This window comes from Macaca thibetana, chromosome 5 (genome assembly GCF_024542745.1).
Source record: "Macaca thibetana thibetana isolate TM-01 chromosome 5, ASM2454274v1, whole genome shotgun sequence".
NCBI lineage: Eukaryota > Metazoa > Chordata > Mammalia > Primates > Cercopithecidae > Macaca > Macaca thibetana.
In genome coordinates, this window is record NC_065582.1 from 31683769 (window position 1) to 31699483 (window position 15715).

Sequence of the window (15715 nt, forward strand, 5' to 3'; positions counted from 1 at the left end):
AATGGTGCAATTTTCTCTTTTAAAAAATTGATATGTAATAATTGTGCATATTTGTGAGGTATGTATATTTTGATACATACAGACTCTGTAATTATCAAATCAGAGTTACTAAGATATGCGTGACTGGAAACTTTTATCATTCCTTTGTGTTGGAAACATTTTAAATCTTCTCTCTAGCTATTTTGAAATACATAATAAATTAAAAGTATATTGATAACTGTAGTCACCTTACTCTGCTATCAAACATTAGAACTTACATCTTCTATCTAACTCTATGTCTGTACTCATTAGCCTCTCTTCATCCCTCCCATTCCCCGCCCATATACTTCCCAGTATCTGGTAATCATCATTCTACTCTCTACCTCCATGAAATAACTTTTAAGTCCTGCATATGCGTGAGAACATGTGATAGTCTTTCTGTGCCTGGCTTATTTCACTTAACGTTATAACCTATAACTCCCTTAGAATATTAGAACTGAAAATGAGGAAGAGAAACCAGGACCAAATACTAAAGTAATAATGTATAATCTTCCAGTGATTTTAGCCATGATTTCTTCTATGTGAGCCGGAGAAACTTAATTGTAGGTAGAGACAGAGAGAGAAGAAATATGGAAACAGATACCCAAGGAGGATCTGATATGAAAGGAATCTTGTGGCTTTTGATTTCTTTGTTAGTTGCTCTAAAGTTCCCTCCTAGTTCTTGGTTTCTGTGAAATGACTGAGAATCCTTTCTATAATTCACCTTTTGGCTAATGCTTAATCTAAATGGATTATTCTTCTAATACTTGCAATGAGCAGAGAATCTATAATTTATTTCTAAAGAAATGTTTTTTATTTATGAATTTTAGAAAGTATATCATTATTTCTTCCTATGACAGATTAAAAAGTTTGTGCTCTTAAATTTTTCCTACTTCCTTCATTCACAAATTAACTTCTAAAATATTTACCATCATTCTTACATTGTTACTATCGTTAATATTTACCTTCTATTTCCTACTCTGTCTCAGGTACATTAGTTCTACATTTGAATGAATTTCATGCCCACTATCAATTACAGCTTCTTCCTTCCCGATGTTTTTATTTCATTCATTTCATTTTTTGACTGGCTTCATTATCAACCAATTTTTACACACATACTCATAAATTCCATCTTCACTTAGTTTTTGTTCATTAGTGAATCTCATTCTGCTATGTTTATGTATGTAAATGATGATCTGGCTGATATAAAATCTGGAGTTCGTATTTTTTTCCCTCGAAAGTCTATAGACACATTCTAGCACTGTCATCTGACATTGAACACTGCGATAAGATTTCTTAGGCAACTTTGGTTTTTTTCCCTCTAACGTTTAGGTGATTTGCTTTCCAATTTTTTTTGTTTGTTTTGTTTTTACATTGGCAACCTCTTTAATATCTAGAGACTAGATATTACAAAATTGGGACTCATTTGTCCAGTATATACACAATATATACAGTACAGCAAAGTTAAATGAAATGCATGTAACATACAGGCAATGGATTAAGCTGAAATTTTCTAATAAACAACGGCAAAACACCTTTTGCAATTTCTTCCCTCCCACCTCCCAGGTGGTTCAACAATTCCACTTCCAAACAACATTTCCCATCAGTTTTTAAAAGCTATTTACAGAAAGTGTTATTCTACTACCACTTTTAAATACATCAAGCACTTCCTTCCAAATATCTAGAAAGACTTAGATATTTCATATAACTTGTCCACCACGTACACAGCACTGTTAAATAAAATTGCACACACATAACAATGGTTATCATCTAAGGTATCTTCTAAATGTGGCCATTTTGGCCTTGAATCATTCCCTCCTCCCTTCCTTCTCTGCCTTCAATCCAGTGGACAAGTACAGGAACATGTAATGCTTAGAGATGGCTGAACAAATTCCTATGCAAAAGTCATTTACAGAAGACAAGTCTTCCTATGAATTTCAACACAAAGCGTACAAAATATGCTAATTTTACTACTTTGTCATACACTGGCAACCTCTTTAACATCTAGAGACTAGATGTTGAAAAATTAGGACTATTTGTCCATTATATACACTATATACAGAGCAAAACAAAATGCACAAAACATACAGAAAAATGTTGTCTGAAAATGTCCAAGTATGAACACACTAGTATAAAATATAAAAGGTAAATTACCTTTTGCAATTTCTTCCCTCCCACCTCCTCTAAACCACTGAACAAGTATAGACATTACTATACTGCTTACAAAGGTAGCTTCGCAATTCAATTTCCAAAAGTATTTCCTATGAATGTTAGCAAAAAGATATTTACAAAGTGGTATTTTACTACCTCTACATTTAACATACAACGGGCACTTCTAAACATCTAGACAGACTAGATGTTTCAATTAAGGAGTTAATTTGTCCACTATGTACATAGCAGTCTTGAATAAACTGCAAACATGTAACAACAGTTATAATTTGAAAGAGTCTTCCAAATGTGAACATTCTGGCCTAGAACCCTTCCCATCTCCATCAACTCAGAAGACACTGAATTTTCAGAAGACAATCTTTCCTAGGACTTGTAAAACAAAATGTACAAAATATATTAGTTTAAACTCTACTTTTGTCACACTGGCAACCTCTTTAACATCCAGAAAGACTAGATGTTGTTAGGACTCGTCTGTCCTTTATGTACACTATATACACAGATAAGTAAAACAAAATGCAGAGATAATGATTCATCTTGCCTCGCTGTAAGCAGGATGGCATAGAGCTCTCTGCACCTCCCCCTCCTCTCTCCTCCTCTGAACCACTGCACAAACACAATGAGTATTACTCAACAGGTGATTTGGTCATTCCCCCCAAAAAATATGAATTGTAACAAAAAGATATTTACAAAATGTTATTTTGCTACCTCTAATTTTAACATATATCAGGCACTTCAGAACATCTAAAAAGAATAGACATTTCAAAAAATCTTAGCATTGTCAACTATATACACAATAGTAAGGAATAAAATGCAAACAAAACAATGGATAGAATATGAAAATGTCTTCTAAATATGACCAGTCTAGCATAGAACCTTCTTCTCTTCCTTCTCACGTCTTCCAGCCCCGTGTCATCTAACCCACTTAACAAACGTGGACGTATCGCTTCCAGAGGCCGTCTAACAACTTCATTTCCAAAAGTCACGTCTCCTGAAGATCTTCATCTCCAGACGACATGTATTTTCTATGATTTCTTTTAAACAAATGAGAATTTACAAGATGTGTGACCTTCTAACTCTATCATACGTCGGCAACCTCTTTCCATCTAAAAGGGCTAGATGTGACAAATGTTTTCTATTAAGAGGTTGGGGTGGAGTTGAGAGCAGCTTTTTCACATTATATACGCAAGCCTTCCATAATCGACCAGTAAATCTTCCCAGAGGGTGGTGGGCATTTACAAAGGGCCAAACGTGGACTGTCTTCTACCATTTCTCTCTTCTCTGCCAGACAGCAAAGTCTGGCAGAACGAAGACCAACTGCCCGATGGCCGCTAATCGTTCCACCTGCCGTCGTTCGGGACTTCGCTCACCTCCCAGGCCCATTAAGGCCTTTGTCCGTTGTCGTCAGGACTAGGTAGGTCTCGCCCAATGGTGACAGAGTGGTCACCCGGGAACCGGATCTGCGCGGCTCTGTGGCCTAAAAAGGCAGCCGAGCCTGCCTGCGTCCTTAGGCCGCCTTTCAGGGCCCTACACGCCCTAATGGCCTCCGCCCGCAGCGTTCGAGCGGCCGCCATGCTTCCCGGCCCGTCACGCCCGCCGCCGCCCAAAGGCGCTGCGTCCCGGCGGCTCTGCCGGGGTTTCATTGAGGCCCGGCAGACTTGGGCCGGAAGACCCGGCGGCCGGCCGAGTCCGGGCTGGGAGAGGCCGCCGCCGCCATCAGTCACCGAGGTGGGGTGGGGAAGAGAGGTTCGCTGCGGCTTCAAGGCCTGGGCACAGCCAGTGGGCAGCCGCAGCAGAGGCCTCCGGTATCTGCATGGCTCAGGGTAGGCCTGTTCCAGGGCCCCCCAGTTCACCCGCCGGCCCGGGGGCGGAGGGCCTGCAGGGCCCTGGAGGAGCTGGCTGCGTTCTGCGTCTCTCCGCGCTCTCTGCCGACCGGCACTTGCTTTCTAATTTTAAGGCTCTTCGAATTTTCTTTATTCTTGATTTTTTTCCCCTTTTTTTCAGTTTTATTTTTCCTTCATATCTTCTTTGAAGAATACAATCTCAGGACTCGTCTTAAAGTTGGTCATTTTGTATTGTATTTTCCTGAAACACAATATGCTATCAACATATTTATGTTTTACTTTATTTTAGGAAGATTTTACAATATGTATTGGAACATATTTTTGGTTTTATTTGTTCTATTTTCAGGTTAAGAAAAACTTATGATATGTGTATGGAATCTGCTTTCAAATCAATTGTGTTTTCCTTCTTTGCTTCCTTTTGTTTTTTTCTTTATTATATGTACTATTTTCTCAAGTGTTTTCTTTATGTACCTCATTCTATTTCAGCAGTATCTATTCTAGTTCTTACTGCTTCTAATTAGTTTTAATTCCTCCAATTACTTTATTATCTTCAAATTTCTTTTCTGCTTTTCCAGCTCAGTTTTCATCTTTTAATGCTTTATTTGCTATAAATTTTTCATATTTGTTTTGATCTAGGTTTTCAGAGAAATTAAATTATTTGGAGATTGTAGATAATAGTTTCAGAAACTATTAAAATTGATTTTAAATTTATTGACATTGAATACTGCATTACCATATCAGCAGCACAGATACAGATGTCCATCGCTGTAGAATGTCTGTTGACCAGTGCCGCTCTAGAGCACAGGTATTGCTCCGTGCTTTTGTGTGGGATATACTATGCATTTTCTGTGCTCAGCAGCAGTTGCTGTTTTGTTCTTGTGTTCTAACTTCCCTCCCTACCTACCAGAAGCATATCTAGGTTAGGGCCTTGTTTTCAGAATAATAGGACACAGTATTTCTAGATACTAGGTTAAGGCTTTGTTCTTGCAATAATAAGACAGAGTATCTCTAGTTACTAGGTTAGGGCTTTGTTCTTGCAATAATAAGACAGAGTATCTCTAGATACTAGGTTAGGGCTTTGTTCTTGCAATAATAAGACAGAGTATCTGTAGATACTAGGTTAGGGCTTTGTTCTCAGAACAACAAGACAGAGTATCTCTAGAAACACTAAGTCAGCCCTCCTCCTGTGCTTTTCCATGCTGCAGATCTAGGCCCCCACAAATATGCACCCCCTTCCTTCCATCTGTAGTCTTGGAAGGACCAATAAAAGATCCTTCTTGGATATCTTAGAACCCAATTAAAAAAAAAAAGCTACACATTGTTTATTACCTGGGAAATATGCATAGTTTTTTTTGGTTCTCATCCAATTGGCATAAATGCTACTATATATATCTGCTGTTTCTCCTAGGATCTATTTTTGGTAGTAGTCATTTTACTAGTCTTATGCTAAATGCAGCATTCTTTCCCATAGTTTCATCCTCTTTATTTATTTCAGTGATTTGCACCAAATAATGTTTTGCGCTTTTTCCTATTTTGTTTTATTGAGAGATTATTATAAATTCTTAAGTAAGGCAGCCATGTGATGAAGATATTTGTTAGAGTAGATTGGTGTGTATGTTGTGGAAGGGAATAAGGAAGACATGGGAAGTAATTCAGGAAGCTTTAGGAGTTACACAGGTATGAGATAATCAGGGAATGAAGTAGGATGGCTCTAATTTTGAAGTGTTTTTGTACATAATTGTAGGCCATTACATATTTTAAGATTCAAAGATAATTTACTAACCATTCTAAGAAAAATATCGTTGCTAAGGGAAACAGCTTTACGTTCTAGAAACACTATGCAAAACAGGTGCTTCAGGCTTTAGATATACTTTTCTTAGCTTTAGTCCACACCAGGAGTCTTCTCTAAAGAGGCTGATGTAAACCAGAGAGAAGATCACCTGAGGATACATCACTGAGAAAAATTTAGACACACATACACACACACACACACACACACACACACACACACACACACACACACGGAACAGCCAATCCATATAAGGAGTTAGATTGTTTTCTTTTTCTCTTTTCATATTGAGCAGACTGATTTATTTTCACAGTTGCCTATACACCAAGCTACTATGATGACCAGGATAAGATTCTCAGCTCAGGCTGAGATACCCCAAACTGTGAGATTCCATTTATACTTTGGGATTTTTTTTGGCCCAAGTAGCGCTCAGCTGGCGATGATTAAAGAATTCACTTACTAATTTGATTTCTCTAGGGCTTTATTTCTTCCTTCATGTAACAAATATTTATTGAGTGCCAACTACATGGCAGGCATTGCTTTAGGTCCTGGGATAGCTCAGGGAACAAGATCTGAATGCATTCGTCTGTGGCAGCTTCCTTTCTTCAAGCCTTTAATCGTAACTGTAACAGTTAATGTCTGTGTGTATAACAGAATCAGAAACATTAGCTAGATATTATTCATACATAAGAGAAATTTATTTTATGTAGAATTCCCTTAGTCTTCCCCTTCTGTTCTTCAAATGTTCCTGTTAAAAAAAGAAACATTAGTTTTCAGACATCTTTGAAAAGATAATCAGAATCATTTGAATAATATAAAATACCCTTTGCAATAGCTCTAGCCAATGTATTTTTTGGTCAGCAATTGTGTATTTTGTGCAATTTTACATTCTGGTCTTCTTCCATTTTATCCTTGGTAGGAAAAAAAAAAAAAAAAAAAACTACCCTATAAATCATGACAAAGACTACAGAAAGAAATAGCTTGGATTTTTGCCCATCTTGGTAGTGTACTTTTAAATCAAGGAAATGTTCTAAAACCAATATTTAAATAGCACATTTGGCAAATTGTTCTGACCTGAATAAAACGGATGACATTTTTTGAAGAGGAAGAGAAATGGGAAACAGAGAGAAAGTTCAAGAAGCCATCCCCTGTGAGCTGGCTTTCCTTTGTTGCAAAATAATCCCCTTCAAGGGCCTTCAGCATCCTCAAGCTCTTTCTCCATTACTGGCAATCCTCTTTTCTTCTCTTTGCACTTTGTTTCTGAGTGTATTGCAAAATTGTTACCTTCATTTATTTTTTCTAGGAATCTTTTCAAGGCACTTTCTGACTAGTTATTCTGACTAGCAATAACTAAGTTCTGACTAGTTATTACAAGTTATTGAGGTAACTTTTCTGCAATGTCCAGCCATATCATCTGTGTAAAGTCACTGGTGTAGCTTTCCCTTTCTCACTGATGCTGACCCTCTCCTGCTCTTGGTTGGAATGCAGAGATACACTCTTTGATATTCTGACCCTTCCCATGCTCCCCACTCACTCCCCTTAGTGCCCTCCCCACTTCCCTCTACCTCATTGTTACTCCATAGCTTTTTTCCTACTATCTAGGCAAATGGTATCGTCACCCTTGCTGACTGCCTCCACAAACCTCTTGCCTATCTTATCTTTCAACTCTTTAAATGTTTCTTATGTAAGTATTGGATGCCATTAAATCAACTAAAAGAGCAAGGGGCAAATAATAGAGAAAACAACACAACTGGAAACTTGGTCAGTTTATTTGAACTCATCTGGTATAAACTTTCCATTTACATTGGGAAAGTGATTGCATGTGAGCTCTAGAGTTGTGGACAGAAAAACGTGTATCAGATGTACCACCTTAATAACAGCTACTTGTATCATGTTCTTACCGTTAGAGAGGCATGGCACAATTCACTTCAAAAATAACATCTACTTTATTCCTCACAACAGTTCTATCAGAAAAATGAGAAAATGGAAAGATAAAGAAGCTAATAATTTACTCAAGGTCAAACTGCCAGGAAGTGACCAAACTGCCTTGGATTCAGATCCAAATCTGCTGGACTTCCCCACTTACGCTTATGACAGCTGAGCCACACCACCTTCCCAAGTTCATCCAGTGCTCTCTCTACTCTGTCAAACTGGCTTCCCTGAAATCATTTGTATTTCTTATCCACAGTCGGATAAATTATAGAAACCATAGCCAGGTGTGTAAGTGGAAAGATTGACTAATAGACATCTGATAGAGCAAACAGCCTAAGTCTGCAATGTCTCTCTCAGGTCTGGCTTTACTCACGTGTATGAGATAGTGGTAATCATCAATGTTCCCCAGTATCAGTACCTAATATGTAAAAGGGTTATCATGTTGGGCCATGCGTTTGGGCTTCGTGATTCATAGGCGGTGAACAGAACTTCAACTCTCAGTTGCAGTCCCAACCCATTTGTCATGATGCTGAGTTACACAGAACTAGGACACATGTAAAATAAATACCTCTTTTTGTTCCAAGCCTTGATGAGCATTTTTCTTGATGCATTTGGATTCCTCCAGTAAGAAAATGACAATGTAAAGCCATTCTTTACATTCGATGTTGGATGTTGTGAGTTTGAACAAAGGGCTGTGAGACTGCTATGATGTGAAAGCTGGCAAAGTTCACAGAACAAAGGCGGGCAAAGCCCCCTTAAAATCACAGCATTCCACTTCATTTTACTTTGTGTTGTTATGTCGAAAACTGAATTTGCTAGTTTGCAAGTAGACATAATGGCCACTAGAGCTTGGTCAACTGATTAGTTAGTGTGTTTTAAAGCAAGAGATTGGAAAAAACAAAGAACAGATTTAAACTCATATAAAATCAGCTATGTACTGAAAAGAATTCTGACTTTCATTCAGAGTCATATAAAAAAGTTTATTTTCATGACAAAAAGTGATAATTCATAAAATATAATACCATTGCTTTGATTGGAATATTATTTTTTGCATTCTTGTTACCAGTTGTAGGGATGACAACATCCTTAAAAATAGTGCTAACACGCCAATATATATTCAACAACCCACTATCTATTTGTTTGGCTTATATAAGTGTTTTGAACTCTTATGCTGAGGATTGGAAAAGATTGAGAGTTAAAAATATAAATGTCTCTCTCTATGGGCAAGCACAGTTGTTTCTAAGAATCCTGGGATTCTCCATGCTGCCATCTTATCAGGAACATCAAGCAGCATCAAAGCTCGTAGCCAAGGGGATATCTGAGAATTTGACACACAAAGTAATAGGAAATTCATGACTTCAATCTAGTTTTCTTTGAGAGAATGAGGTGATTTTTCAGGATACTGTGTTCTTTCTTATAAAGCCAAGATAATCTATTAAATCTATTCCACTGACATAACATAGAAGTGAGAGGGAGAAGCTGTTCCCAAAGAAGTGGTTAGGACAAAAGCCATTTTACAAGATGTTTTTGCTGAAAAACAAACCTCCATAAATTCTATTTATCAAGATATGCACTTCTACCGTAGTTGATTTGTTTTTATTAATGTATTTCCCTATCTCAATCCAAAGACTTGAAACATCTAGTTTCCAGTTAAGAGTAGCAAAATATTAAGCTATAAAAATACTGATGATGAGCAAAAAACTTGAATGTTGGACAATAGAAAAAAAAGAGACTAAGACATAGAATGATTATTCTGAAGAAGTTTCATATTGGATGAAGGACCTACTGAAATGTGGAAAAACCAGCAAATCACTCAGAACCACAACAATAAATGTGATAAGCACCTAGAAGAAAGATGTCTCCAGTGTCACAGCTACATAAAAGTTTCACCAGTTCCAATATTACTTTTGAATATTAGAAGCAAATTATGATATATATGTTTACATGATATAATATCTATGGCTTTAATGCATTATATAAGATATATTGTTATACATGTATCTATATATAATATACATAAATTCATCAAATATATATGAGCATATACATATGCATAAATATGTATATAATTTACATATATGCATTTATATGTATGTATACTATAGGCATACATGCATTAACTATTTTTTAATTTTATATATAGGTTATTCTGTAGTGTATGTTCAGTCATCTGCATCTAAACTTATAGTCCTTATGAATTCAAGACTAAGAGAACCTTTTCAGCTGATGTTAGCCTAGTGATCACTCCTGTTAAAACTTCTGATAGGTGTTAACTAATTGCTTCAACAAATGTTGTTTGTTACTGAATGCCTGACATATTCCAGGCCCAATAAGAAGTAGTGAACAAAACAGAGATGGTTCTTGACTTTTTGAAGCTTACATTTAGGAAAGAAAATGTATAGTCTAAAAGCTGACAGAAAGGATGTTGTATTAGTTGAGACTGGGTAACTTAAAAGGAAAAGAGGTTTAATTGGCTCATGGTTCTGCAGGCTGTATGGGAAGCATGGCTGGGGAAGCATCAGGAAACTTACAATCATGGCAGAAGGCAAAGGGGAAGCAGGCACATCTTACATGGTGGGAGCAGGAGCAAGATGCAGGGAGGTGGCACACACCTTTAAACAGCCAGATGTCATGAAAACTCGCTCACTATTGCGAGGACAACACCGGGGGAAACATCTGCCCTTATGATCCAATCACCTCCCACCAGGCCCCACTTCCAACATTGGGGATTACAGTTTGACATGAGATTTGGGTAGTGACACAGATTCAAACCATATCAGATGTGTTACAGGTTGAGAGGTCAACAAAGCTTCCCAGAGGCAGGCATATGAAAAGGAGATCTGAAGCTTGAAGTGCAGGAAGAGCATTAGAGACAGAAGAAATAACATGTGAAAAATTCTGGGCCTGGAAGAAGGTTCAATATCATCCAGAAAATACAATTGCTAACTTTTCTAAAGCTTAATGAATGACAGCACAAAAGGTGTTTAAAGAGATCAGCGGGGCCCACATCATGAATGCCTCCCCTGAAGACCCTGCTAAAGAATTTGGATTTTATTAGACGTGCAATGAGAAGATCAGCTTGATGTCTGTGTGGAAAATGAACTGGGGCAGGCAAGACTGGAAAAAGTGGAGACAGACTAGAAGACTATCCAGTAGCCCTAGTGAGAGATGGTAGACTATGCTAGAGGTAGTAGAGATAAAAAATGGGATGTTATTTGGGGGTAAAATCAACTAGAACAAGCTATCAAGGTTTCAAGAAAAACTACCAGGTTTCTGACCTGAGCAGTCAGTGTCATCATGGTGCCATTAAGTGAGATGGGAAAAGGTCAGGGGAGAAACAGGTTTGGTGAATAAAAATAAAAACACAACTCTGTTTAACATATGTTAATATGCATTCAAATGGAGGTTCAAAAACAGCCTCTCAACTTTGTCACTATTGGCATTTTGAGCCAAGATAAGTCTTTGTGTGGGTGCTCTCCTGGGCATTTTAGGAAGTTTTGCAGTATTCTTGGCCTCTACCCACTAGAAGCCAGAGGTAACCCACTCGTGTTATGGCAACCAAAGATATCTTCAGACACTGCCAGATACCCACTGGGGGTAAAAACCACCACCAGTTGGGAACCACTGGCTTAGAAATATAATTTGGAAGTTGTTGGAATATAGGTGAAATTTAGAATTCGTGAAAGTGGAAGAAATCATTCAGGAAGTTTCAGTTACATCAAAATGGTATCTCAAATAAACACAGAAAGTCCCTCACTACCTTTGAAATAATTGATAAAATATAACAATATTAAAAAACTAATGCTGAGAGCATAGGAAAGAAAGAAAATCCCCAGGATCTCTCTCTCTCTCTCTCTCTCTCTCTCTCCATATATATATATCTATATATATATCTCCTAGTGTGTGTGTGTATATAGGAATGAAATTTAGTAAGCATGGAGTGAATGCTTCTGTAGTCCTGGTAATGGAGTTGGAGTGTTACTACACCTGGAAATAGCCATGAGGCTTGGATTTTAATACCTATGTATGGACTGTCCAAGGCAAATATTCAGAGCTCTTCATGAAAAACTTCAATAAAGCCTGTACCATAGTAATTTGAAGCTTCAGTGAAAGGTGGGCATTAAGTATCCACCTATTGACCCAGTATTTGACATGGAAGCTCATATTTGTCTAGTGTCTAGGAAAAAGTCTCTAAGCAATCAAATGAACCTAAGTCATTTTGGTTTGAAGTACAAATTTACAATACCCCAGAAGGTCAGAACCCTCCAACTGAGAGAGTAATTTAAAAGTTGACCCTTGGGATACCCTTGGGAAACATAGAAGTAATGCCAATTTCTCTGGATGGTCATTCTCACTACCAGCTAGGTATGGAAAACACCAGCAAAAAAACAAGCCCCACTGAAAGAAGTACATAATTAAAAATTAACATGTGAAGAATTCATTTGCCATGAACCAAAGATTACAGACACAATAAACAGGAGAATTATCACTGTAATCATTTGAACCAATAAATAATCTGAAGCAGACTCTAATGGTAATATGGAAAATGATAAAAAATATTGAAAGAAACTAATATGTAACAGAACAACAACAGACCATTGAAAATGGAATTCTTTTGGGAGGCCGAGACGGGCGGATCACGAGGTCAGGAGATCGAGACCATCCTGGCTAACACGGTGAAACCCCGTCTCTACGAAAAAATACAAAAAACTAGCCGGGCTAGGTGGTGGGTGCCTGTAGTCCCAGCTACTCTGGAGGCTGAGGCAGGAGAATGGCGTAAACCCAGGAGGCGGAGCTTGCAGTGAGCTGAGATCCGGCCATTGCACTCCAGCCCAGGCGACAGAGCGAGACTCCGTCTCAAAAAAAAAAAAAAAAGGAATTCTTGAAATAATTATAGTAAGTTACATTACAAAGACAGTGGAACTCAATTGGTAGGTTATTACTAGGCAGAAACTTAGGAAACTGGAAGATAGAGCCAAGAAAATATCACAGATTATAGAAAAATGGATGGCTATTATTAAAGAGAGCGTAAAGTTAATCTCTTTATGAGAAAGAAGGAGAATTACTAATACAAATCTATTAGGAATTCCAAAAAAATAGGATAGAATGAAGGGAGAAATGACAGTAATTGAAGTGACAATACCTACGAATTTTCAAAATTGATCAAAGGTGTACATTCTCAAATTGAAGAAAAAACAAAAATTTCAATCAAGATAAATAATTCAGCAGAGGTGCAGTGTAGAAACACTGCAGAACACTAAGAATATTTTTTAAAAGAGAGATTTTCTAAGTAAAGAGAATAGTGACAGATGAGGAGTGAATCTAAAACCAATTTCCTAGAAACTTCCAGCAATTAGAGAAGGCAAATTAAGCATATGAAAATATTTTAGAAATTAATATGTGAATACATTTGTTCCTATGTAGTTTTGCTACTCACTGCATGCAAGTGGAAAAAGAAAAAAACTCAAACTACCTAAAGAAATTTTTTTCTCTCTGGGGCACATGCCCAGTATATGTAACATGAGGATTACAGCTAATCTGCTTCTTGATATATTAGTTTGATCTTGGGACCCTCTGTCTCTCCCTATTACAACACAGATCAAATCAAAGATACTCAACCTCAGCTCCAGAAATTTCACTCAGTGTTAAGAAATATGCATTATCTTAATTTTTAAGTTTGATTTATTCCATTAAAGTGACGAGGTGTCAAGTCTGTTAAGTGAAAAAAATAATTTTTTAGATGTATAGAACTGAGGTAATAGGTGGAATGTGACTCTAGAGGAGGGGCTTGGACACTGGACTAAATTGAGGACTAGCTAAAACAGGGATAGGGCAGAAACACCCTTTCATAAGACGCACTGCCAGTGTCATGTCAGTTTACTATTGCCACGGCAACATGCAGGAGTTACTGCCCCTTTCCATGGCAACGACCTGACAACCTAGAAGTTACCACCCCTTTTCTAGAAATTTCTGCATAATCTGCCCCTTAATTTGCACATAATTAAAAGTTGGTATAAATATGACTGCAGAACTGCCTCTGAGTGCTACACTGAGCACACTGCCTGTGGGGTAACCCTGCTCCACAAGGAGCAGGATCTGTGCTGCTGCAGTGCACTGCCCTCTCAGTAAAAATTGCTGTCCAACACCACTGGCTCCCCCTTGAATTCTTTTCTGGGCGAAGTCAAGAATCCTCCCAGGCTATGCCCCAATTTGGGGGCTTGCCTGCTCTGCATCAGAACTGAAAAAATCAAATGTGGTCTTTATAGTAATTTTTATTTTCTTTGCATGCTATTACATTTGGTAAATATTGCATGAGTAGTTGAAATTGATATTTTATCTGAATCTTAGAAAATTTTGTATGTAACTGTTAATGTTATCTCTTAAAATTATTTTTAGAATTCCCAATGACTTTTAAAATTTTATTTTGTTTCTGACCATAGACTGATTTATTTTTAATGTTTTTCACGTTAGTAATATTACTACCAATTTAGTTCACATAGACATTATTTTATATTCTTTTTCTATGCTCTTCTACTCGTGACACATATTTTATTGTCAGCATAGTATTTTTAATATTTCTGTATCATTTGACTTTAGATACATCTCCATAAGTAGCAAATCTCTAAATTTGGTTTTGCAGTTCAGTTTGAGAGTCTTTGCTTTTAATTAAATCCATTTTAGTCATCTTATTATAAATATTATTGCCCTTGGTATAATGTTAATTTCATACTGTCACTTTTTTTAGGTTACACATTTCTATTTTATCATCTACCTAGTAAACCATGTTTTATTTACTCATATTAATAACAACTAATCTTTGTAGTTGACAGGTAACTATGACTTTTATATAATAAAATTTATTGAGCACTTTCTATGTGCCAGATACTTTGCAAAGATTTTCTCTTTTAAGCCTTATATAACAACCTGTGAGGAAAGTGCTATTATTGCCTCTGATGTATGGGCAAGTAGACTAAGCCTGAGAAAAATAGGCAGCTCCCCTAAAATCACAAAAAATGTAGAAAGCAGAGTTGGATTCAAACAAATGTCAGACTCCAGAACCAGTGTTCTTAACTGGGAGGCTACGCTCCCCCATATATTAACGCAACTAATTTTTATAATAACTCTGTGAGATGTTATTATATTTTACAGATGAAGAAAATGGTGCCCAGAGAAGTTACAGCCATTGCTCAGTTTCACAAAGCTAGTGAGCAGTAGGCCTGGGAATCTGGTCCCTGAGGGATGACTGGGAAATTTGGAGGTTCAGTGTTTCCTTAGGAAATGATTGGGAAGGTGAATGTTTTAATTGTTTAGTAATTTACCAAGAGACAGCAAAGCATAGTGGTTAAGAATCCAATACTGAGGCTAGACAAGGTCTGAGTTTGAATCCCAGTTAGGCCACTTCCTTGCCTGGTATCTTTGGACAAGTTGCCAAACTACTGAACCCTAAGTTCTTCATCTGTAAAGTGAGAATAAAAATAGCAATACCTAGCTGATTGGATTGTTGTGATGATTACATAGGATAATGCATTTAAATTACCTAGAACACAGCCACCAGCATAGAGAAAGCGCTATAAATGTTAATTTTAAAAAACAAATAGAAGCGTGTCCTCCCCTCAGGCAGGCATTTTCTGCACTCCTGTACTCCAGCATCTTCCACATCGCCTATCCTCTATTGATTGCTTCCCTCTGGTGAATCTCTTCTACTCAAGAAAAGCTTTGGTTCTTGCTCAGATTTAAGATCCTGAGAATGCACAGGATATTGGTGAGATTTGATAGGTATTTGATTATCAGGTACTTGGTATTTGATACCAAGTATTGGTATCAAATTCTCCTGGTATTTGATTTAAATGTGTTCTTTGTTTATTTATTATTTCTTTACCTCTAAGCTTTTTGTCCCTGGATTCTGCAGGCTTTTCTTCATGAGTGTTTATTTAGTTTTAGATTTTGTATATGTAAAGACAATGTA

General features: G+C 37.2%; 1 long non-coding RNA gene across 1 annotated transcript in view; it reads left to right on the forward strand.

Moving 5' to 3' along the window:
* The first annotated feature begins 3918 nt into the window (after window positions 1-3918).
* LOC126954315 (uncharacterized) overlaps window positions 3919-15715 on the forward strand; it is a 124403-nt gene continuing 112606 nt past the window's right edge. Inside the window, exon 1 of the long non-coding RNA XR_007725582.1 lies at window positions 3919-4007. This is a non-coding gene — a long non-coding RNA (uncharacterized LOC126954315). The remainder of the gene's footprint in view (window positions 4008-15715) is intronic.